The sequence below is a fragment of the Armigeres subalbatus genome, unplaced genomic scaffold, assembly GCF_024139115.2.
Source record: "Armigeres subalbatus isolate Guangzhou_Male unplaced genomic scaffold, GZ_Asu_2 Contig1241, whole genome shotgun sequence".
Taxonomy (NCBI): Eukaryota; Metazoa; Arthropoda; class Insecta; order Diptera; family Culicidae; genus Armigeres; species Armigeres subalbatus.
The window spans coordinates 1-24,960 of NW_026942003.1; the positions used below are offsets into that span (position 1 = coordinate 1).

Consider the following 24,960-nt stretch of genomic DNA (forward strand, 5'->3'; position numbering starts at 1 on the left):
AAACTCGAATGCATTGCGACGAATGAAGCCGAGTACAGCGAAAGCCTTTGCGGTTATCGTGGTAATATGCTCGTTGAAGTTTAGCTTACTGTCCATTATTACGCCAAGGTCTTTGGTGGATGATACTCGTTCCAATGTTGCATCGATTACAGCGTATTCGAATCTCAGCTGCCTACTCTTTCTGGTAAAGCTTATAACCTTGCACTTCATTGTGTTAATTTCCATCCCATTCGAAATACACCAATTAGCTATGGCATCGATGTCTTGCTGTAGAGCAGCACAGTCAATCAGTGTGCAGACTAAACGGTAGATTTTCAAGTCATCGGCGTACATTAGGTGATGACAGCACAGACGGTAACTCAGGTCGTTGACAAACAGTATGAAAATCAGAGGCCCAAGGTGACTTCCTTGTGGAACACCGGAAGATGTGGCGAAGCGGTTTGACTCAGTGGACATGAGTTTCACGTAGGCAGATCTTCCAAACAAATAGGAGCGCAACCTGTTGAGAAGCCATGCTGGAAACCCTAGCTGTTCGAGCTTTCTTATAGTTTAATCGTGAGGCACATTGTCAAAAGCTTTGGAGAAATCCACGTAAACACTGTCGATCTGGCAACGTTTGTCCAAGCAGGAGTTGAGCGTGCTAGTATACACCATTAAGTTAGTTGTGGTCGAACGATTTTTTACAAATCCGTGTTGGTATTGCGAAATTTTAGGTCTCGCAACAGAGTACATCATAACATTATGTCGTGGATCAAAAGCTCAAGCACCTTGGCAAGGCAACACAGAATGGAAATGGGATGACACTTTTCGACGTCGCGAATGTTTCCAGCTTTGTGTATAGGAGTAACTGCTACTAACTTCCACACATCCGGAATCCTGATCCTGATTCCGCCAGCGAGAGATTGTATAACAAGCATACCGGAGCTCCGAGAGCATCTGCGCATCGATGAATACGGGAGGTAGTTTGTCTGATCCCGGACCTTTGGAAGCATCGACAGAGTTCAATGATCTGACAACGTCTGCTGCGGTGATGGGCATGGAAGGTTGCTGTCGTAGGATGGAAGCATGTTTAATTGCTCCGGAAGAATTCGTGGAGAGTCAGTGTTGTAGACAGTCCTGCAGAGTTTTGTGAAGAGTTCAGCAGAGTCGGACTCGTCTATGCTAGTTTCGTCACCGAGAGACATATCCGGCGGCATATGTTGTTTGTTTTTCTGCCTATTACGGATGTGACGCCAAAAACAAGAAGGATCTGATTTGACCGCATCTTCAACACGAAAAATATAATCACGGAAAGAGGAGGATAAACAATCGTCATATTCTGTTTCAAGCATTCGAAGAACTGTCTTGTTTTTATCAGAACGGTGTCGAAGAAAACGTCGGCGAGCTTTACGAAGAACGTTACGCCGGTGTCGAAGCTCGGCGTTCCACCATGGATAGTTGTACGAATTACGAGGACAGTTTCTTCGGAGTGGAGTGTGTCCACCAATTATGCCGAAGAGTATATCGTAGAATAAGGATACGGCGGAATTGGTATCAGCGTCGCGGAACAGTTCCTCCCAGTTTATCGAGCGTAACTCCTCAGTGACAGCATCTTAGTTGCAGCGTTTGAAGTCAAGATCCTGGTCTTCTACGATCGTTTCCGGGATCCACGATCATCGTCGGTCAGACGGTAAAATCGTAACTGGGGCTTCGTTACTGATTTCGTTACTCAATTTCAATTTCGTTACTGTTGCTCACAAAAGCCAAGTCAAGAACTCTGCTGTTGGAATTACGAACATCACAAATTTGATGTAGTCCGCTGGCAAACATGTTTTGACTAAAAAGCTCAAAATAATTTTCTTATCATGTTTTCAGTGAATACAAGCTCTTGCTCGGTGGATGCGTTAGTTGGCAGGTAAGAGTTAGTATCTTCATCGTATGAACAAGGGTGGCTCAAATTAGTATGGGAAAAACTTTTTTAAATTTTTTTGATGGGCCGCCCTCTTATTCGGTTCTATTTGATGCCCTGATGCTCTGGACAAAATTTCAGCCAAATCGGTCAACGTTTGGGCGGTGCTAAACTCGTTGGAAGTTTATATGGAAAAATGTATGCAGAAATATCCAAAAACAGTGAATTGCAGTTGGACGGCACAACTTACGATAAACAACTATGATACTCATTCAGATCTTGAAGAATTTAATACAGAATGTTATGCAGAAAACCGCGTTAAGATTAGAGTTTGCCCGGCTAAGTTATTAGCATTTCTCTGAAGTGGGGTTTGAGCAAATTTCGTTTCTTTTACCTTTGAAAAGAAATAAATTCACCCCTACAACACTCCAGTAAAATGCTAATATCTTCGCTTAATAAACTCTAATCTTCTCGCGGTTATCAGCATAACATTCTGTATTTAATTCTACAAGAACTGAATGAGTATCATTGTTCTTGATCGTAAATTGTGCCGTCCAATTGCAAATCACTGTTTTTGGATGTTTTTGCATACATTTTTCCATATAATCTTCCAACGAGTTTAGCACCGCCCAAACGTTAACCGATTTGGCTGAAATTTTGTCCAGAGCATCAGGGCATCAAATAAAACCGAATAAGAGGGCGGCCCATCAAAAAATTTGAAAAAGACGAATTTCGCGCCAACCCTTCTATGGGGCTGGCAGCACCATCTCAGAATCGAATGAAACTTGGTGGGCATAAAGATATGGTATTTCTCAGCCACTCTGCATACTTAGTTTTTCAAAAATTGTCAAGAGTAACATTTGATGAGGGCCTAATTTTTTTTCATGGATTTTTTATAAATCGATGTAACTCTAAAATGACAAGACCTACAAAAAAGTGTTGTATGGCGGACTGTCGTGAAATTCCCAGAAGTTTTTTGGAAAAATATCCAAAAAATAAAATACCGATTTCTACACTGAAAAAAAATAGTTTAAAAAATTAAAATCGATATTACAAAAAAACCTCATCTCAGAAATCGATGAAATTTTTTCTGCAGATAGGTATTTTTATTATCTAACTTTTCTGGGAATAATGTTCCTGTGACATATTTAAGGAAAAAAAGTTTTTCTAACAAAAACTTTTTTCATGTCCATATTGAGTGAAAATTTATCAGCGTGTTTTAGGCCTACAGTGCCAATTATAGGTTCAGCAGCCTATCTTAAACCAACGAACCATTTTGGACGTATAAAAATTTGTTTGGGAAGCAATTTAGCATAATCTAACATAATTGTGGACCAACATTTGAAAAGGGTTTATGTTTTATTTGACTTTTTGTATCGAAGTAACTTATAAACAATTACAAAAAAATAATTACTTTGGAAACGGGCAATGATGCCGAAACGAAACTGAAGTGATATTTAATTGTAGTAGTGGAAAAGAAGATGTTGTTTTTCAGCAAAGGCTAACCACTGAACGGTGTAATTTAGAAACCGTTATAAAGCCTGTAGATGATTTTGTATCGTATTTTATTGAAAAATAACATTGCAATCAACAATGCACTTGTACTGATTAATTATTTTAGAGCGTCTTAGGGGAAATGCTACAAGGTTAAAAGACTATTATTCTTCCATTTACTTCCACTATTCACTTTTTATGTATCAACAACCAGATACGTATTTCGTTTCCTACTTGGAAACTTCTTCAATGTTTATTATCGACTGAAGAAAAACATTGCTCGTTAACTTTAAATATGGTGTATAGGTAGGTAAAAATTAGGGGATGTCGCGACATGGGTCATCGCTCTCACCGCGAGCATGAAGGGCGTAGAGCAAAATAGTTCAAAAAGGTCTCTTATATTTTTGTCTTCTTGTCCTCAGATACATCCATTCTACAAGCATTCTAAGTAGTTGAAACAGTGACCCATTCTCACCCCCATTTGACCCATTGTCACCCCCGACGACGGTACTCAACAAAAGTTTGATGAACTTTTCAAAAAAGCAAAAACTATAATTGGCACACAAAAGCTTCATTCTTTTATACCAATCACTCATAATGAAATCCTGGCTAAAAATATTCCAACTGGGATGAAGACCCAAAAGTTTTTAAATTGTTCGACTAAGTTTACAAATTAAATTAAACAAATAAAATTGAGAAAAATGCGGAAAATTTATTATTCTTTAAATGTGCGTTTACCGGAAATCCCCCTAATAAAATTACCTACCGAGCTTCATCGTTTGGAATCAAAATGTTTATTTGATAAAAACAATCGACCTCCAATTTTTATTTTTGCTAAACCAATTTTAATCTTTACATTCATTTATTTATTTTCTCGGTGAACGAAACGCTCTTTTATGTTTTAGACTTCCTAGGTCAGACAAATTTACAATAGTCCATCAAACATCACAATTTTGTAAATCTGGTCATTTGTGTGTAACATTGATATAAGCAATCTAGTAAAATATACGCCCTTTCCAAATGTTGGTCCACATTAATGTTAGATTATGCTAAATTGCTTCCTAAACAATTTTTTATACTTCCAAAATGTGTCGTTGGTTGATGATAGGCTGCGGAACCTATAATTGGCGCTGTAGGCATAAAACACGCTGATAAATTTTCACTCAATATGGAAATGGAAAAAGTTTTTGTTAGAAAAACTTTTTTTCCTTAAATATGTCACAGGAACATTATTCCCAGAAAAGTTAGACAATTAAAATACCTATCTGCAGAAAAAATTTCATCGATTTCTGAGATGAGGTTTTTTTTGTAATATCGATTTTAATTTTTAAAACTAATTTTTTTCAGAGCAGAAATCGGTATTTTATTTTTTGGATATTTTTCCAAAAAACTTCTGGGAATTTCACGACAGTCCGCCATACAACACTTTTTTGTAGGTCTTGTCATTTTAGAGTTACATCGATTTATAAAAAATCCATGAAAAAAAATTAGGCCCTCATCAAATGTTACTCTTGACAATTTTTGAAAAACTAAGTATGCAGAGTGGCTGAGAAATACCATATCTTTATGCAAACCAAGTTTCATTCGATTCTGAGATGGTGCTGCCAACCGCTGGTCGAGTTGGCGCGAAATTCGTCAAAAGTGTTTTTTGAGCCACCCTATTGAACATAGTAACCTGGGTAGATTATACTCACCGACAAACATGATGGAGTCGATGTCAGCTGCCATGCTCATGGTTCGTTGAACGCAGTCGAAATGGGCGATATATTTAAAAGGCTCACTGTTGGGCCTTAAATAAATTTCACAAATGTAGACGTTTCGAGATGGAAATGAGAGCCTTACGACAACTTGTTCAAGCAAATCGCATCTATCAAGCTCAACGGAAGCGCCGGAAATGGCAATTAGTGTGCCTCCTGGATCGACTAGTGGCACTGCTACGATCACAACGATGACGTTATCTCGAAGCCACGATTCAGTATGGACGATAACATTGTAGTCACTAGAAGCGATCGCTAGGGAAAGCTGATTAGTCAAGGATCTTATTCCACCGGCGTTCTGATAATAAACGATTAGCGGAGCGTTCACTGTTCTCTGGGTAGATAGATGAGGAGTCGCCGCTGAGCGTACACTGGGAGAAGAGGGATGACTAAGTCCAGGTAAACAATGATTGTCATTATAAGCAGCCGGATTGTTTGCATCAGCTCCAAGATCTACCGTTGTACAAAAGATGGTCCTGCTGGTGTGTCTGTTAGAATGCGAGAATTCGGCGTTGTATTCGGTCGCCAAAAAAACTGCTTGTTGCTTCCGAGATTTTAAAATTCTCGAAAGCGAATCCAATGGGGCCAGGTTCCAGCGGAGAGTGCAGTTGGTTGGAGTTCAAGCGGCAATCCAATTTTATATGACACGAAAGTAAGCGATCTAGTGTCTTTGCCAGGGGAAACAAGTTTTATTATCCGGATATCAGATGTGTTTAACTTGCTTTCCGCTAATTCAGTTACCTTACGTTCTGCAACCTTTGGTAAAATACAAGACAAGTACAACCAGAATTTTTCAGAACGTTCTATATCAGCTTCCGGGACAACCAATTTGTGTCAGTTGTACTGGTACCGATGCAGCACAAAGACTTGGCTGGACGACGAGAAGTAACGTCGTCATCTACATCGTTATCTCGCAGACGTTTAGACGTTTTAGACGGAGGAGCAAGCGGTATGCGGTAAGAAGATGCAGGTATCCGAGGAACAAAATTCATTACTAATGTCTTTCCTGTTCGCGTGACTAACATGTAGGTTACTTCGACCTGGCAGCCAAGGTAACGGCAATACAAGTTTCAAACCAATGTTGGTGATGAAAACAAACATGCACTACAACATTATGCACAAATTATGGCCAATTGAATCTTGTTGAAGAATAATTTGGCAAAATAATTTAAATAACTACAGCGGCACTAGCGTTCTAGTACTTATGCTTCTACTATTATTATCAACATAACATTCAAGAGTCATTTCTCGTTGAACGCCGGACAAGAGAATAACCCTTGGCAGAAGTGACACAACTACAAATTCGCATTTGAAATGCCAATGTGATCCAGTCGCATCGGTAGATTTATTGCCCAGTATTGGTGAATTCTGATCGTTATCGACACCCCCAGTTCCTGGTGGATATCTGAAAGGTCATCGTCAAGGAACGTGCCAACGTCCGGCAACTCATCATAACTTGAACAGCACCGGAGTTTTCATTCTGACGCACTTTTCACTGGCTACCGGATTATTTTTGTGACTGTTGTGTACGCCACCGCAAGAATTGCGCCCTTTGCATAGTTAGATATGAATGTCAATGATAGATAGACGATGACAGATCAGAGGATTCAGAAAAGATAAAAGATTGGGCAGTAGCTATATTTGGAAAGTGAATTCATTATTATATTTAATAAAAACTTATCCTACTTACATTATTATAATTCCATATTCTACTTATAATTAAGGTGAGGAGCATGCACTTGAAATTATATATGTTTGAAACTAAATATAAATAAATTATACAGAGGAAAGTTCATGCAGCAGAAGGTAAACGCTATCTGGCGATTTCTTACATGAGGTTTCTACCATTGTTTGTACAAGTTGGTAAGATCAATGAATTCGTGAAATAACAAAATATGTAACCATCATCTTATAGTTAGCATTCGTTGGTCAATGTACGTGCAAAGGCATTTAGGAACGGAAGAAAGCGGAAAGAGGAATACTAAATGTAAGCAACTAAACATGCAAGGAAGCAAATTTATTAAAATATGTATTTGCAGGTTTTTTTATGCGGCTCAATACAAACGTATTAAAAACACAGAACCACTTCTTCTTTCCCGTTGGTTACGTGCGGACGTAACCAGGCTACTGACATCCTATTGTTTAGCCCATCGCCAGATCGTAGCCAGGATGTCCTGGGCTATAATTTTTTTTCATACTGCGTTTCAATGATGACAGCGGTCTATGTCTATTGATGATGATGACACCGCGCTTGTCACCGGGTCGGACGTAACATTATAAAAAAATCATTTACCCGTTCAACAATGTCAACAAAGCACGATAGTGATGACCGTGACGACGGTAAGGAGAGGCGAGATGCTAATCGTCAATCTGCAAGTACAGGTAGGCCCGATCGCCCAAAGAAGACTAAAAGTGACCAGAATAAACCTAAAACGAAATCGAAGGGCGCAATAAAAAAAACGGTGTTGATTAGTCACTGTGGTTTGTGTGAGGATGTCGACGAAAATAATATGGTGCAATGTGATGTCTGCGATACGTGGTTCCACTTTCGGTGCGTTGATGTATCAGGAGGTATAGCTGAAAGGGACTGGATCTGTCGGAAATGCGATCAAGCGGAGGATCCTTTTGACCCAGCAGCCGATGCTGTTTTAGATCCGCATCTGGAGAAAAGAAAACTGGAAAGCGCTGAACGCTCCATGCATTTGTTGAATCTGTCGACGAAGACCGGAATGCAAACTAGCACATCGAAGACAACTAACATGGCATTAGCAGCATCGTTTGAATTACACAGTGGCGGCGCGATGGTTTCAAAACCATGCAACGAAGCTGAATTGCAGAGCGTTGCGGGAGCGATGGTAACAAAACCCTCTAGTAGAGTTGGATCGCGAGGATCAAGACTCACACGACAACAAACATTGGAACTGGAAATTCTTAAACTCGAAGAGGCAAAGTTACTCAAGCTACAACAAATTCAGAAGGAAGCCGAAGTAGAACGCGAATTCTTGAACTCTAAATATGAGCTGTTACTAGATAGTGCTAGCCTGGCAGATGGGGAACAAAGCGACATAAGTAAGTTCACTACAAAAATTAAGATGTGGATCGATGGAGTTAACCAGAATCAAGAAGAAGCTGGTAGAGGAATCGTTCCAGAAGGTGTGATTCCACCGGGTGGTGTGACACAGAAATACGGGTCTGCACATTCCGAGCAGGGATTTAAACAACCATTACAAGTTAATCATCTATCGGCCGCTGGCGTACCTGTGGTAGAATTGGATCGACAAGCTCGAAACCGCTGCGACGTATCTAATGCTTCGCTGACTACTCAAAACCTGCGAGATTGGGAAGGCGCTGAGCAACGCAATATCGACCATACCGTAGCACAACCGATTGTATCATTAAGAGAAGGACATCTACCGAGGTTTTTTCCCGGTCAGCGATCGACACCAAATGAGCATTGTCATCACCCAAATCGACATTACTTAGCAGAGCATGAAAATGAGGCGTTCGGTACTCTCAATCGTAGCCAACTGGCGGCTCGACAAGCTGTACCAAAAGAGTTACCTGAGTTTTGCGGTAATCCAGAAGATTGGCCCCTCTTTTATTCGGTTTTCAATTCCTCTTCGCAAATGTGTGGTTTTTCGAACGAGGAAAATATATTGCGACTCCGAAAGTGCCTGAAAGGTCGGGCTCTGGAGGCCGTTCGCTGTAAATTATTGCATCCATCGAATGTTTCGGGAGTAATGTCCACTTTAAAAATGCTCTATGGCAAACCAGAAGCAATAATACACGCTATCACTAGGAAGATACGAGTATTGCCTTCGCCGAACGTCGATAGACTGGAGACCGTAGTAAATTTTGCCTTATCTGTGGATAATTTATGTGCGACTATAGAGGCATGCGAAGTAAATGAATACATGTATGACGCTTCACTACGTCATGATTTGATAGAAAGGTTGCCACCAGGCCTGAAACTGGACTGGGCCAAATGCTCCCGACACATTTCTAGCCCAAAGTTATCGGATTTCAGCCGTTGGCTCTATTCAATGGCAGAAGATGCAAGCAACGTATTGATTTCTGAGGCTCATCCGAAAGTTCGCGGTCGAAAAGAAGATAGATTTTTGAACATTCATTCCGATTCGCAACCGCCTGCGAATTCCGGGAGCTCTGATCAAATGGAGTCTGCAAGTAACAGAAATTGGAATAGAGTGGAGTTTACAAGAGATAACCTAAGGACGTGTGGAGTTTGTAAAGGGAACTGTGCTTCTGTTGCCAAATGTGATAGATTCATAGAATTCACTAGCGATTCTAAATGGGCAACTGTTCGGGATTTACGTCTGTGTAGAAAATGTCTACGAGATCACAATGGATTCTGTCGTCAACAGAAGGTCTGTGGCGTGAATGGCTGCACCTACAAACACCACCCGCTTTTGCACACTGAAAAACAGCAGACAAATTCATCACTCGGTCAGCAGTCTTCTCATCCGCCAGATATTGATAATGTGCAGAGCTGTAACGTCCATCAGTCACACACTAGTGATACGCTGTTCAGAGTAGTGCCAGTAGTTCTTTACGGTAAAAATAAAGCGATTGAAACGTATGCTTTTCTGGATGATGGGTCAGAATTGACATTGGTAGAGGAGGATTTGATTGACCAGTTAGAAGTATCGGGAACAACACGACCGCTATGTCTAAAATGGACGGGAAATACTCGGCGATATGAAGATAACTCTCGTTGTGTTGATTTGAGAATATCTGGAGTGAGTGATCTGGGTAACAAGTTTCCACTTTCTGAAGTCCGTACTGTGCGTGAGCTGAACTTACCGCGACAGACGCTGCTGATGGAGCAAATGAAAGAGCATTACCCATATTTGAAAGGTCTACCGATCGAAAGCTACAATATGGCTAAGCCAAAGATTTTAATCGGATTGGACCACACTCGCCTGAGCCACGCACTAAAAGGCCGAGAGGGAGCACCAAACCAACCGGTGGCCGCAAAAACTAGACTTGGATGGCTTGTATATGGATGCTGCAGTGGAAGTAAGCCAGCATGCAGTTATGTGAACTGCCACATAATTCATACCGAACATTGCGACTGCCAAAAGGAAGAAAACCTGCATAAGTTAGTGAAAGAATACTTTTCACTTGATAGTATGGGAATTACGAAGGCAGATAAACCACTAATGTCGAAAGGAAACGCGCGTGCCCTTGATATGCTGCAATCACTGACGCAACGGAAAGGAGATAAATTTGTGACCGGACTTCTCTGGAAATATGAAAACGTGAGGCTTCCCGAGAGTCGTTCGATGGCGTTGAATCGGTTTGAGTGTCTGGAACGACGAATGCTCAAAGATAAATCTCTCGCAGAGGCACTTCGTGCAAAGATCATGGAATACGAAAACAAAGGCTACATTCGCAAACTATCAGTAGCAGAACTCGAAGAACCACTTAATCGTGTCTGGTATGTACCTATCTTTCCGGTTTATAACCCTAATAAACCGGGAAAACTTCGCATGGTCTGGGATGCAGCGGCAACGTCCCATGGGATATCATTAAACACGATGTTATTAAAAGGACCTGATCAATTGAACTCGCTGATATCGGTTTTACATCAATTTAGACAATTCAAGGTTGGGATATGCGGCGATCTACGTGAAATGTTTCTGCAACTTCAACTATTGCCCGAAGATCATCATTGCCTGCGGTTCTTCTTCCGAACAAATGCCACCGATCCTCAACCTAAAATATACGCAACAAACGTCCTTCCATTTGGAGCAGCATGCTCACCTTCTTGTGCAGAATACGTTAAGAACTTCAATGCACGTGAGAATCAAGCGGCTTATCCAGCAGCGGCGAATGCTATTATTAGATGCCACTATGTGGACGACATGCTGACCAGCGTGGAATCCGAGGATGAAGCGATAATTTTAGCTCGTGACGTGAAGAAAGTACACCAGAGAGGGGGATTTGAGATGCGAAACTGGAAGTCTAACTCGGAGAAAGTTTTAGCCTGCATGAATGAGGAAGCAGCGCAAGAGAATGACATAAATTTAGACTTGGGTTGCGAAATGGCAACTGAAAAGGTGCTAGGTCTTTGGTGGTCCACAGCTTCTGATAATTTCACCTTTAAGCTATCCGATCGACATAATCCTGACTTGCTGTCCGGAGAACGTGTTCCCACAAAACGTGAACTCTTACGTATGCTGATGATGATTTACGACCCATTGGGTTTCATAGCACACATTCTAATGTACTTAAAAGTGTTACTTCAAGATGTTTGGAGAGCAGCTGTCGAATGGGATGAACCTATTCCCCAACCCCTTTTTGAAAAGTGGCTAATATGGCTGAAGGTACTGCCACTTGTCGAAAAGGTTAATATTCCACGTTGTTTCCGGAAAAAAGTGTCGAAGAACTGCAGCACTACAGTACAGATGCATACTTTTGTAGATGGCGGAGAAAATGGTTTCGCAGCAGTAGTTTTTCTTCGTTTCGAAGAAACTGGCCATGTAGAGTGCTCACTAGTCTGCGCAAAGACCCGGGTAGCACCGCTTAAGTTCTTGTCAACTCCTAGATGTGAGCTGCAAGCGGCGGTATTGGGTGTTCGACTCGCCGATAGTGTTGTTAACGCTCTCAGTATCACTATATCTCAACGTTATTTTTGGACGGATTCACGTAACTTACTTTGTTGGATAAACTCCGATCATAGACGCTATAGTCAGTATGTAGGTTGCAGGATAGGTGAAATCTTGGAGACATCGGACTCTATAAACTGGCACTACGTTCCCTCCAAACAAAATGTGGCTGACGATGGAACCAAGTGGAACGGTGTACCGGATGTATCATCGAGTAGCAGATGGTTCGTAGGTCCTGTATTCCTGCAGAAACCAGAGAAAGAATGGCCGAAAATTCCTTTTTCTATTGGACCAATTGAGTTGGAGTTACGACCCCATCAGCTTCTCCACCACGTAGTCATCCAAAAAAATATATTAACCGAAAGATACTCATCTTGGGATCGTGCCAAACGAGTAGCAGCATTTGTAATACGGTTTATCAGAAACATACGTCACGGACTCAACCTACAAGCTAAAGAATCAGGACCGTTTCAACAGTTCGAAGTAGTGGAAGCAGAAAATTTGCTGTATCGAGAAGCTCAAATGGATCATTACGCTGATGAGATAGTACTGATCCGAAATAATCCAGCTGAATCGACAATAAATCTCCCTAAAAATAGCAGAATTCTACGAGTTTCTCCTTTCATCGACGCAGCCGGTGTTTTACGAAGCCGAACCAGGATTGAAGCATGTGAATATGCTGAACCACAAACGAAGAATCCAGTAATCCTTCCTCCAGAACATCCAACTACGCGCCTTATTTTGCAACACTACCATGAGCAGCACAACCACATTAACCACACAACTGTAATCAACAAGCTCCGCCTCTACTACTGCATTTCACGGCTGAATGCCACATTTCGAAGCATACGAAGTAAATGCCAACGATGTAAGATAAATCGCGCCAAACCGTTACCTCCATCTATGGCTGAATTACCTGTCGCAAGGCTCGCCGCTTTCACTAGACCATTTTCATATATAGGCATAGATTACTTTGGCCCTATAGCTGTAATAGTAGGACGTCGAACAGAAAAGCGATGGGGGGTTTTAATAACCTGTTTGACCGTTCGGGCCATTCATATTGAGATTGCCCATACGCTCAACACAGGTTCCTGTATAATGGCACTTAGACGGTTTATGGCTAGAAGAGGAACTCCTTTGGAGATTTATAGTGATCATGGAACGAATTTTCTTGGTGCCGCTAGAGAGCAATCCTCCTTACTGGATAACATCGATCAAAATCGACTGATGACTGAATTCACCAACGTCAATACCACGTGGAAATTCATCCCACCAGCGTCTCCTCATATGGGAGGAGCGTGGGAGCGCTTGGTTCAAACGGTAAAGCGTAATTTACAGCAGATGAAGTTACCAAGGCTCCCTACAGACGAAATTTTGAGTAGTGCTCTCATTGAAATCGAGAACGTAGTCAATTCAAGACCTCTAACACAAGTGCCGGTTGATGATGAGTTAGCATTTGTGCTCACGCCAAATCATTTCCTCGTGGGCTCTAATAACGGACTAAAACCATTGGGAATGTGCGATGATACCGCCGCAGCTTTGAGGAAATCATGGGAATTGTCACAATCAATGGCCAATGTATTTTGGAAACATTGGTTATCCGATTACCTCCCGTGTATCACCAGGCGTTCTAAATGGTTTCTTCCAGCTAAACCAATACAGGAAGGTGACATTGTGTTAATCGCAGATCCTCAACTTCCAAGAAATGTTTGGCCGAAGGGCAGAGTAATTGCTGCCAGCCGAGCCAAGGACGGGCAAGTTAGGCGAGCAACCATCCAAACAGCATCAGGGATATACGAACGACCTGCCATCAAGGTGGCGGTGCTTGACGTCGGCGTTAAACAAAGTACTCTTCAGGAAGATCTTCAGCGTACTGGGGGGGGAGTGTTGTGTACGCCACCGCAAGAATTGCGCCCTTTGCATAGTTAGATACGAATGTCAATGATAGATAGACGATGACAGATCAGAGGATTCAGAAAAGATAAAAGATTGGGCAGTAGCTATATTTGGAAAGTGAATTCATTATTATATTTAATAAAAACTTATCCTACTTACATTATTATAATTCCATATTCTACTTATAATTAAGGTGAGGAGCATGCACTTGAAATTATATATGTTTGAAACTAAATATAAATAAATTATACAGAGGAAAGTTCATGCAGCAGAAGGTAAACGCTATCTGGCGATTTCTTACATGAGGTTTCTACCATTGTTTGTACAAGTTGGTAAGATCAATGAATTCGTGAAATAACAAAATATGTAACCATCATCTTATAGTTAGCATTCGTTGGTCAATGTACGTGCAAAGGCATTTAGGAACGGAAGAAAGCGGAAAGAGGAATACTAAATGTAAGCAACTAAACATGCAAGGAAGCAAATTTATTAAAATATGTATTTGCAGGATTTTTTTATGCGGCTCAATACAAACGTATTAAAAACACAGAACCACTTCTTCTTTCCCGTTGGTTACGTGCGGACGTAACAGTGACTGTTCTTTATCTTACACGATCTATGAGTATGAATAGCTCTGTTCATCAGTGTATAAGCCAGGACTAGACTAGACTAGCCAGACTAGAAATTGTGTCCCATCCCAAGACGTTGAGGCTCCAAGGAGTGAACATTAACCATCGTAGTTAATTCACTCCCAACGATTCAACACCCATCACCTAATAAAGCAATCGGAGCGGTTAGTACGAAATGTTCCCGTTCCATGGCTTAATTGTAAAATCAAGTTTATAATTGATTCTCACGGGTATTTCTTGCTTAACTTTTCAAAAGGACCTAAGTAACTTTTTTTTCATGATTTAATTTGAATACTGCAATCAAAAGCTTTCATATTGGTCTGTTGATTGCGCTATTCAAATTAATTCACACACAAAATGTTACTTAGGACCTTTTGAAAAGTTAGGCGAGATTTGCAACAACGCTGCACAGTAGGCCTGGCCGCTTTTATGTTTGAACTGCATTTATGATGTGCTTCAAAAATAAATATTGACAAGAAAAGTGATAGATGTAGTCTAGTCTATCACTTTCCAGGATTCTGTCACGAACTGGCTCTGTATGTGTAGACTTGACAAGACTAGGCAATGTACGTCACGATGTATTTGTCCAAACAGGCTTATTTCCAGAAAATCAGTATCTACAGTATCTACACTCAGAAATATATTAATACTAAATAGATTAGAAGTCATACTAAATGACTATTTGCCTGGTTGACCCCAAGCTTGTTTTACTGGCAAAAATACGAGCATAGTATAACTTTCGTTTATACTACATTTAGTATAACTTTGATATATTGAACATAAAATACTTTGGAAGAAATGAAGCATTGCTTTGTTTTTGTTCTGTTCAGCCTGTCAAAAAAAAAAAAAAACAAATCAGTTCCTATTTTAAAATACATATTTATATCTAAAATATTAACAAGAATTAAAAGATATTTATTAAAACTGCTGTTTGCTGTGCTGCTGTTTGATGATCTTCTAGAGGTTCGCATGAGATGTTTCAGCGTTGGAAAAGCGGAGCAGTCGATGTGGACTAGACTGGCCCAGGAAACAAAAAGTTGTCTAATTCCACGGGGCACCCTCCAGGATTGTGTCTTTGGGTGAAAAAATCAATCTCTAAAAATTTCAGCTCAATCGCTTGTTGCATAAGCTGGCGCATTTGATTTGAAGTTTGTATGGGGATTTCAGCCAAAATGCATAGGAAAATACACCTCCGTCACTCATTCGATCTGGAAATTGGTTCTGATTGCTCGATTGACCTCAGAATTGCAAAAACGGCAGTTGATATGCTACAGAACAATTTCACAGAACATTGTATGATGATTAAATGAACTTTTATATAGGTTTCGGCTGATGCGATTGGATAAAAAAATCCAAAAATACACAAATCAGCTCCTAATAAATACAAACTTCAAATCAAATGCGCCAGCTTATGCAACAAGCGATTGAGCTGAAATTTTTAGAGATTGATTTTCTCACACAAAGACACAATTCTGGGGGGTGCCCCGTGGAATTCGACAACATTTTTTTCTCCCCATACTAATCTGGGCCAGTCTAATGTGGACTATTTTCTCCTGCTGATGCTTTTGCATTCGCTTAGCATGTCGCATACAAGTTCAGCTAAAATTAAAGAGAAACCATTGACAATATTATCTCAAAAAAGGGATAGAATCTACGTACCGTACATAAAATTAATATTTTGAATCATGCCCAGATGATTTTCTGGTTATGGGAAGTTTCCAGAAAGTTACCACCGGAACCATTCACGTCGTTAGAAAACCTCCCTTCAGTTGCCGATATTGATGGCGAACGTACGCGTGCTCCTTCCGTGGTTTGGACGCTGACGTGGAATATCCTCACCTTTGTTAGTATCCAAGCATATGTTTTTTTCACATTAACTATCTTAATTAATATTTAAAATATTGAAACTCGCGGCACTCGCTTAATCACATGTGATGAGAAAATATTTTTCAAGACAGAATGCAAAGGAAAAATATCTTTCCATTATTCTAGTTAAGTGTAAATTAAATTCTTTAGATAGTATACTTTTAAAACCAAGGGAATATAAAATTCAAAAATGAATAATTAGTTTAACTCTAAACCTTTCTTGGCTTTATTATATTTCTGAGTGTACAACACCCACGACATGAAAGAGAAGTGCATGTATATTAGAGTGATTCAAATTTAGACTTTTTTGCTCCCCTATGCTTAAACGATGACATTTGTTATTTTAATAGTCGTCCTAAATTTTTAGCTAATTTGGATGTAATTTAACTGAGCACAAGCTGTTTGAAGCTTGTATGAAAATTACTATGAAAACTGTAACTTTTGTGAAAAACCGTTCCTCATCATTGCCCATTAAGCTCTTAAGATGTATGAATACTGATTAATTATTTTAGAGCGTCTTAGGGGAAATGCTACAATGGAAGAATAATAGTATTTTAACCATGTGTGAATACGTTAGCAACATAGGAAATTTAACAAGGGAAAATATCGTCATTGTTGCTAAACGATTTGATGCTGGCAACAAAAGTTATTAGGAAAATACTGAATTGTGGGAAATTCAATTCAACACGTAAAAGAATAACATCAATATCAATAATGAGCATTTCTGTTTTCTTTATAATTTTGCTCACGAAAGTCAGATTGCTTCGCAACAACAACTGACTTTCTTTCAGTTCTGGGCTCCTTCACGAAACGACCCTTTACATAAGTGGCAATTCTCATAGTAATTTTCATATAACCTTCAAGTGGCACGTGCACAATCAAATTACATCAAAATCAGCTAAAAATTTGGGAGGACTATTAAAATAGCAAAAACAATCGTTTAAGCACAGGGGAGCGAAAAAGTCAAAATTTGAATCACTCTAATGTATATATACTTTCGCTTGGTAAGTCTTTCAGAGATACTGATTTTTTTTTCAAATAATGCTTCACCAAAGAGACACCGCGACGTGAACAAATTAATTAGAATGTAAAGCCTTCAGTTCGCGTTTGCTCGTATTTTATATTGGACGCAGTGCGATCGTGCGGTCAAAGAAGAGAATTGTTCTGCTTTGTGCGGGTGAGTAAACCAATTAGAAAGTAGAGCCCCCAGTTAGTGTTTGATCGTGTTTTATAGAGTTTCCATACACCACCGAGTGTGCATGATGTGACTTTTTTCTCGTCGAGGATCAGCGAAGATAATTGATCAGTGTTTGGTGGATCGTGTGTTAGTGTTGCGTGGTGTTTTGGTCAAATTGTGATCATCCACAGTTTGCATATACCACTGGGCATGCATGTTGTGGAGTACGCGTTTGATCGTGTTCATGCTCGATTCTTAGACACTTCACACGATCCGGTATTCTTGTGATTTGTGCGGTCGAAAAGTAAATCAATTTGCGCGCGTTTGATCGGTTTACTACTCAGTATGCAGGTAGTTAGTATGTATGCATCCGAAAAAAGGTTCGTTAAAATTATTGTGTGAAAAACTAACACGGTCATAAGAGTGAATCCATATCTAACGATGGATTCCTACTAATCGTTAATCCTTCCTGTGGCTTTTATGGAGAAGCAGACATGGTCTTCAAATAGCAAAACTACTTACTAATAGTCTCTTTCTCTTCATAACTGGCTACAAGGACGTGGTCGGCGCCGTTATTGATCAATTAAACATCTTAGTCACTGAACCTGCTTGACTGCTTGAACAATCCCAGTCAATCATTGAGTTGATTTGTTGTGCAGTTTCACTTATTCGGAAAAGCAACCATAGATATGTGTAGTCAGACAAAGCGAAGCTAAGCTAATATTCGTAGGGTTAGTAAGGGGCCCTCCTTAGCCGTGCGGTAAGACGTGCGGCTATAAAGCAAGACCATGTTGAGGGTGGCTGGGTTCGATTCCCGGTGCCGGTCTAGACAATTTTCGGATTGGAAATTGTCTCGACTTCCCTGGGCATAAAAATATCATCGTGCTAGTCTCATGATATACGAATGCAAAAAAGGTAACGTGGCTTAGAAACATCGCAGTTAATAACTGTGGAAGTGCTCAATGAACACTAAGCTGCGAGGCGGCTCTGTCCCAGTGTGGGGATGAAATGCCAATAAGAAGAAGAAGAAGAAGGTTAGTATAACAGGTTAAGACTTTTTTTTTCCCAATCAGGCTTGCCCAGAAAATGGCTGTTACCAATAAAATCGAAGAATTTTTGGAGCTAAAACTTTCGTAATTAGTGTGTTGTTTCTAAACATTTCCATTGAATTCACGAGAATTGAAAAAGCAATTACCATCTTCAACTCTTTTCAGGAAATTCAATTGAACTTTGGATTCTAAACGTTTTAGGTATATGTGTCATACCTTCCGTCACGGTTTGCGACTTGTGATATTTGTACGAACTGATCGAAAGCGAAAGCCTAGATGCAAATTACGACTAACGGTATGTGCTCTGGCTTGAAATCTGACTAGTCTTCTATGATAAACCATTTTAGCTATAAAAGCGTAAGAAAGATCAGCTCACAGAATGCCAACTAATAAGATACTCGTACAAAGCTGATGATCCATAAACCGGAAGGATTTCATAATAAATCTGTTGGCTTTACCGCTTCTTAAATATAAACGATCAATCTGCTTGGAAGCTGGGAAGGAGACTATGTCGTTCCCATGGTTAACCCATAAAACTAAGGCAGAATTTAATTAACAATAATTGATGACGCATCAGGAAGCAAATTATCCTCGTTGACTGGCTTTCTGCCATTTGGATCAATATCACTCCGTCATAATTGCAGTCTGCACGGTGCTTTTTGCAGCGTTTGCTATTTTCCATCATCCCGGTCGACGGTCTCCGGTTAAACGGGATGTTGGATTCGACGGTAATTCATCCCTCACCGGCGACAAGGTGCGTGCATCACACACAGGCCACACACCAGTTAAGGATGTCTGACTACAAACCGACTGATCCCGTAAAACGAGGGATTGGGACGGAAATTTATGATCCGGAACGTGCACTGCTGATGGTGACGTTATTAATACCGTTTGCCCCCGTTAATTCAATCCGCACGTCGATCCGGCCGGCGGCTGGGAACGCGCAAACATGGATGGATATAATTGAGAGCGTCAAGGGTCACGCTCCGGGATTTGCGGGAATTAATTGGTGGAAATAATGAACGTTTTCTTCGTATCGACTGGGACTCGTTGGGTTAGTTTTAAATTTTAGAATATTGAGACGGTCGTTAACCACAACAAGACCAAGAAAAATAATTTGTGGTAGGTATATCAACTTATGTCTACTTCCGATTTGTTTAAAAAAAACTTACCTATTTCAAAAATGACAAAAATAATTATTTTTTCCAGTAAGCATTTTTAAGACAAAACTCTTTCATCTGTACGGAAAGATAGTTATTTTTCCTGCCAAATTGCAATCTTATTCATTATTTTGTCTGAATTAGTAAGTTGCTCTTTAATTTGAACTCAATTCAATTTCCCCAGAAGTAGCTATTAAGTAGCTCAGAATAAATATCACACTTTATGGAAAATTATGGCATATGCGGAAGCGCTTTAGACCAATTTGCATAATTTTCTAATGAATAAATATAAGCACTCTCAAGTTCCACCCAAGCCTGTCACCGGACCCGGACCGTTTTTCGGGAGGCCATTTCCCAAAATGACATGAAGCATATTTTTGGCACAAGGCTAAATTAGCATCATAATGCTCGCTAGTAGGAACCAAATTGTCCTTGCTGCTCGCTGCAATACTTTTTTTCTCCCCGGATGCCTAGCAAAAATTCGAAACATCTCTTTAAAAGATTACCACTGAAATCGTGCTGGTGGGGCGGGGCACTGTGGTGTCAGCTGCAGCCTTGCTCTCGAAAACGTTCCCAGGAAAAGTTCACCGAATCAGATTTTCAGCCCGGCTAATGCGTGGCGTGGTGCTTTCTGGCGGCGGAAACGACCCGCAACTAGTGGGTCGGTCGGTACCTAAAGCCGCTCATTCATGCAGAAAGAACTCCATCGCGGTACACAAATTAAGCCCGATGATGTTTCTTCGTTCGTCGCCAAATCGTGGAGCCACCAGTCAGTGCTGCGTGGTGATGGGCGGCGAAAAGTTTCCTTTCCCTCATAATTAATTTTCGTGGAAGCATAATTATTACGCTTTCATGTTTTTTCGCTTGTTAAAGTGTTTGCTGGTGGGTTTTAGTACACTTTCTATTTGGTCAGGGTGCTGCGGTACAAGGGAGTCCTTGGGTTGCATATTATCCGTGACTATGGCGGTACTGAGCCTCATGCTGGAACCAATGCTTAGCTACGGGCGCGAACCAATGTTTAGCTACGGGCGAAGGGATAACGAAGTGCCAACCTTTGCAATTCATCAACCGAATTTTAAATCCTCTGTTGTAAACTATGGAAAGGATTACTCTATTATATTTATTGCTTCTTCTTCTTCTTATCGGGACTACATTCACCACTGGGAAATTTCCTCCTCTCTGATTAGTGTTCATTAAGCACTTCCACAGTTAGTAACTGCGATACTTTTATTCCCAGGGAAGTCGAGATAGTTTCCAGTCCGAAAATTTCCTAGACTGGACCGGAATCGAACCCAGCAATCTTCAGCATGGTCTTGCTTGGTAGCCGCCAGAGATGGTCGGATTTCGGGTTTTGAAAAATCAGTACAATATTGAGTTTGGGTCGGGTACGGGTTTGTGAGATAAAAAAAAATCTTGGGGTTGTATACAAGAAACGACCGCTCGCCGTAAACAACGTAAAACCAAATTTGGTACACTGAACCAATTATTCCGCTCTAGTAGTAAAATTCTTCTTTATTTAAACATTATTGTTCTACAAGTAATATTTTACAAAAAAATGTTCGGCATACTTGGCCCTCCAACTTCGATTTTTAAATGTTTTCAATTTCCTTATATCATGACGGCCTTTGGGAGGCGTTAGTGTTTTTTAAAATGTGTTAACCTGACTACTATGTACACTAATACTTTCATTAAAATTTGATAACTAGCGCCCTAATTGGAAGCAATGGACCCTAAACATTTCTTTACACTCACCAAAGCGTTCATGTAAGGTTTTTATCCCGGCCAGACGGTGGACCTCGGATAATCTTGTCCTGGGAGGGGTGTTGAGGATCATCCTCAGGAATTTGTTTTGGACTCGTTGAAGTTTGAGGTGGTGGGTTTTAGCGCAGCTCTTCCAGACCAGCATGCCGTATTCGATCACAGGAAGGATGATTTGCTTGTAGACAGCAAGCTTATTTTTCAGGGACAATGACGACCGACGGTTGCTCAAAGGGTACAGCAGTTTCAACAAAACGTTACACTTCTTCACAGTCTTGTCAACCTGTTGGCGGAAAATAAGCTTGCTGTCGAGGGTCAAGCCAAGGTAGTTGGCCTCATTGGCCCATTCCACAGTCGTGCCATTGAGGATGATTTTACAGTCCCCAGGCGGACTGTTTAGGGGATTTAGAGGGGGGGGAAATGATGACCTGGGTCTTCGCCGCGTTGATACAGATCTTTCAGCTGGCAAAGTACTCTGTCAGGGCATCTAGGCCTCTTTGGAGTTTTGCTCCTAGCGATCTGAGCACTCTACCATTGTAGATGATGGAGGTGTCATCTGCGAACAGAGACAGGATGCCGCCTTCTGGAGCTTCTGGCATTAGACTGGCCCAAAATGCATGAAATTCTGAATTTCAAACCTTGCACCCTTAAATTACAGTTTGGGGGTCCCAGAAGCTCCCCTGAAAATTTCAGCTCATTCGGTCCAGTGGTTGGCGTGCGCAAATGGCTCAAAGTTTGTATGGGAAAAGTGACCCAAATGTATGAGGAAACGCAAACGTTTCAGTTTTTTGCTTCTAGGTGGCGCTGTAGTCGACGGATTCCTGTTGTGGACAAAATGTAGAACCTTTTTTATATAAGGAAGCGACTGGTGAAAACCGGATGTAAATCCCTTTGAAATTGGCCAAGTTATAAGCATCCAAAGTCGAGGGTTTCGAGCGTGTCCCCCAGGGGTGTTTAAAATGAGAGCAACGTACCACCGACCATTGCGGCGGCGATGCCGGCGTATGCATGATTATCACGCAATCTCGCGAATTTTTATCCGATTGGTAAATACTTTCCGTACTCTGTACAGTAGTGTAGCTAGAGAGGGAGGGGTGAATAAGGGGGGGGCAAGGGGGGATTTTTTTTAGTAGAAAAACACATCCGGGATATTGTTCGATGTTTCATCTCGCAATTTTCTGGCGTCGTTTTATCTTCGAGCTAACACGCTAAAAAAATTTACTCAACATTGACATAAATTGAAGAACTCAAAATTTGGCCAAGTTTGGTTTATGCTATAGTTTAGAGTTCAATTTTCGAAGCGTGAATGTAAATACACGAAATAAATTAAGTACTTCTTCCATTCAGTTCCAACATTATTGATATGATCCCTCAAAATTACCTTATATTTGGTAGGATCGTTCCTTATAGAACAATATTGGACCCATTTTATTATTTCCCCTTTATGGTGACCAATTTCAATATAGGGTATTCAGAAAAATCGATCATTTCAGGAATTTTAATTTTTCATAAAATTGTAACTCCCAAATCATTAGGCCTATTTGTTGTATTAACAAATCAAATAAAAGCTCTTTATTTCTACAGGTATACCTCGATTTAACGTAACTAATTTTTCACTCTTCAAATCGTTGTATCTCCAAAACCACTGGTCCTGCAAGAAAAATGTGCTTCTTGCTTTTGTGAAGTGATATTTGATCGTGCAAGTGGAATACATAAAGTGGATTCAAAATCTAAGGAAGAATTAAGTATGGAACTTGTTTTCCCAATTGAAAGTTTTAAAGGTGTAAAGTTGCCTTCAAACGGTGATGTGCTTGGTCGGATGCGTTTTATAATGAAAAATCAACACTTGAGTATAAAACCAGCTGTTAAAACTGTAGTAACTGAACTTCAAATTTTTTGGGAGAAAAATGGAATTCCTCTAATGCAACACTACAATACTGTTGTTAAGCTCCTAAAATTATTTAACAAAATGCGAGCAATTATCAAAAAATCTTCTCACGCGAGAGATAAACAGAAAGAGCAAGAGTCTAGTTTCATTAATAATTTGGATCGATTGTTTGACATTGCTCGACGAAATGCATTAAATTTGATTAAAAACGATAAGGATAAACAGTTACTTACTCTGCAAAGGGAAGTTGGAAGGCCTTTGCGAGAGTTAAAAAAGGCAATGTATGTCATTTCTGCGGTTTTAACAAGTGCTGGACTAAACTTAGGTAAGTACTTCTTAACAGTACTTTTATTGTATTGTTCTTTCTCCTTGAGTTTAATTTTATTATATTGATAGTATCTTGTAACTAAAACAAAATCTTTATCAACTTTATCTAATTTTCAGACGATTTTACCGTTAGCAGACAAACAATCTCAAGGGCCCGTGCAGAATATCGCGAGGATATTGCTCAAAATATCCAAAACAATTTTGATCTAAATGGACCACTTGTTGTACATTGGGATGAAAAGCTACTTCAAGATCTCACAGGTAATATATTTGAGTATTTTTTATAGCATTGAAATGTATTATTCTGTGTTATGATTTTTGGATATCTTCTAACTAAGCATGATTTGAAGTAATCGATAGGTTTTTTTGTTATTTGAAATTTTTATTCCTACAATTTTAGATTACATTTGGTAATATTTGTTTAAGAAGCTATTTGTAACAAATTTTTAACTTTTTTGCCTTTCTCGTATACTAAGTATACGGTAAAGGCTATATGATCGCTCCAAAAACAAACTTTTTATAGAAGGCCCGGAGACTCATAGTGTTATATACCAATCGACTCAGTTCGACGAATTGAGGTGATGTCTGTGTGTGTGTGTGTGTGTGTGTGTGTGTGTATGTGTGTGTGTGTGTGTGTGTGTGTGTGCGCAAAACTACTCAAAAAATGTCACTCAACCGATTTGCTCGCAACAAGTTGCATTCGACGCAGAATCCTGTCTCATTGTTTCCTATTTGAAATTGGCCAGATCGGACTATGGGATCAGAAGTTATGGCCAAAATACAAATTCATACGAAAAAATCGCGTAAAAAATGTCACTCATTTTTCGGGCACTTATCCTCAACCGATTTGCTCGCAACAAGTTGCATTCGACGCAAAATCCTGTCCCATTGTTTCCTATTTTAAATTGGCCAGATCGGACTATGGGATCAGAAGTTATGGCCAAAATACAAATTCATACAAAAAAATCGCTTTAAAAATGTCACTCATTTTTCGGGCACTTACCCTCAACCGATTTGCTTGCAACAAGTTGCATTCGACGCAGAATCCTCTCTCATTGTTTCCTATTTGAAATTGGCCAGATCGAACTATGGGATCAGAAGTTATGGCCAAAATACAAATTCATACAAAAAAATCGCGTAAAAAATGTCACTCATTTTTCGGGCACTTACCCTCAACCGATTTGCTCGCAACAAGTTGCATTTGATGCAGAATCCTCTCCCATTGTTCCTATTTGAAATTGGCCAGATCGGGCTATGGGATCAGAAGTTATGGCCAAAATACAAATTCATACGAAAAAATCGCGTAAAAAAGGTCACTCATTTTTCGGGCACTTATCCTTAACCGATTTGCTAGCAACAAGTTGCATTCGACGTAGAATCCTGTCCCATTGTTTTCTATTTGAAATTGGCCAGATCGAACTATGGGATCGAAAGTTATTTAG

General features: G+C 40.2%; 2 long non-coding RNA genes across 3 annotated transcripts; both read left to right on the forward strand.

The window, feature by feature from the left end:
• Positions 1-6,724: 6,724 nt before the first annotated feature.
• Positions 6,725-7,131, forward strand: LOC134202483 (uncharacterized). The gene is made up of 3 exons (XR_009977238.1): positions 6,725-6,863; positions 6,924-7,002; positions 7,055-7,131. It is a non-coding gene; the product is annotated as an uncharacterized LOC134202483 (long non-coding RNA).
• A 6,361-nt stretch (positions 7,132-13,492) lies between these two features.
• Positions 13,493-14,257, forward strand: LOC134202482 (uncharacterized). Of its 2 annotated transcripts, XR_009977237.1 has the most exons (4): positions 13,493-13,857; positions 13,918-13,996; positions 14,049-14,120; positions 14,173-14,257. It is a non-coding gene; the product is annotated as an uncharacterized LOC134202482 (long non-coding RNA). The 2 variants fall into 2 exon arrangements; XR_009977236.1 differs by having other exon boundaries at positions 14,049-14,204.
• The last annotated feature ends 10,703 nt before the right edge of the window (positions 14,258-24,960 follow it).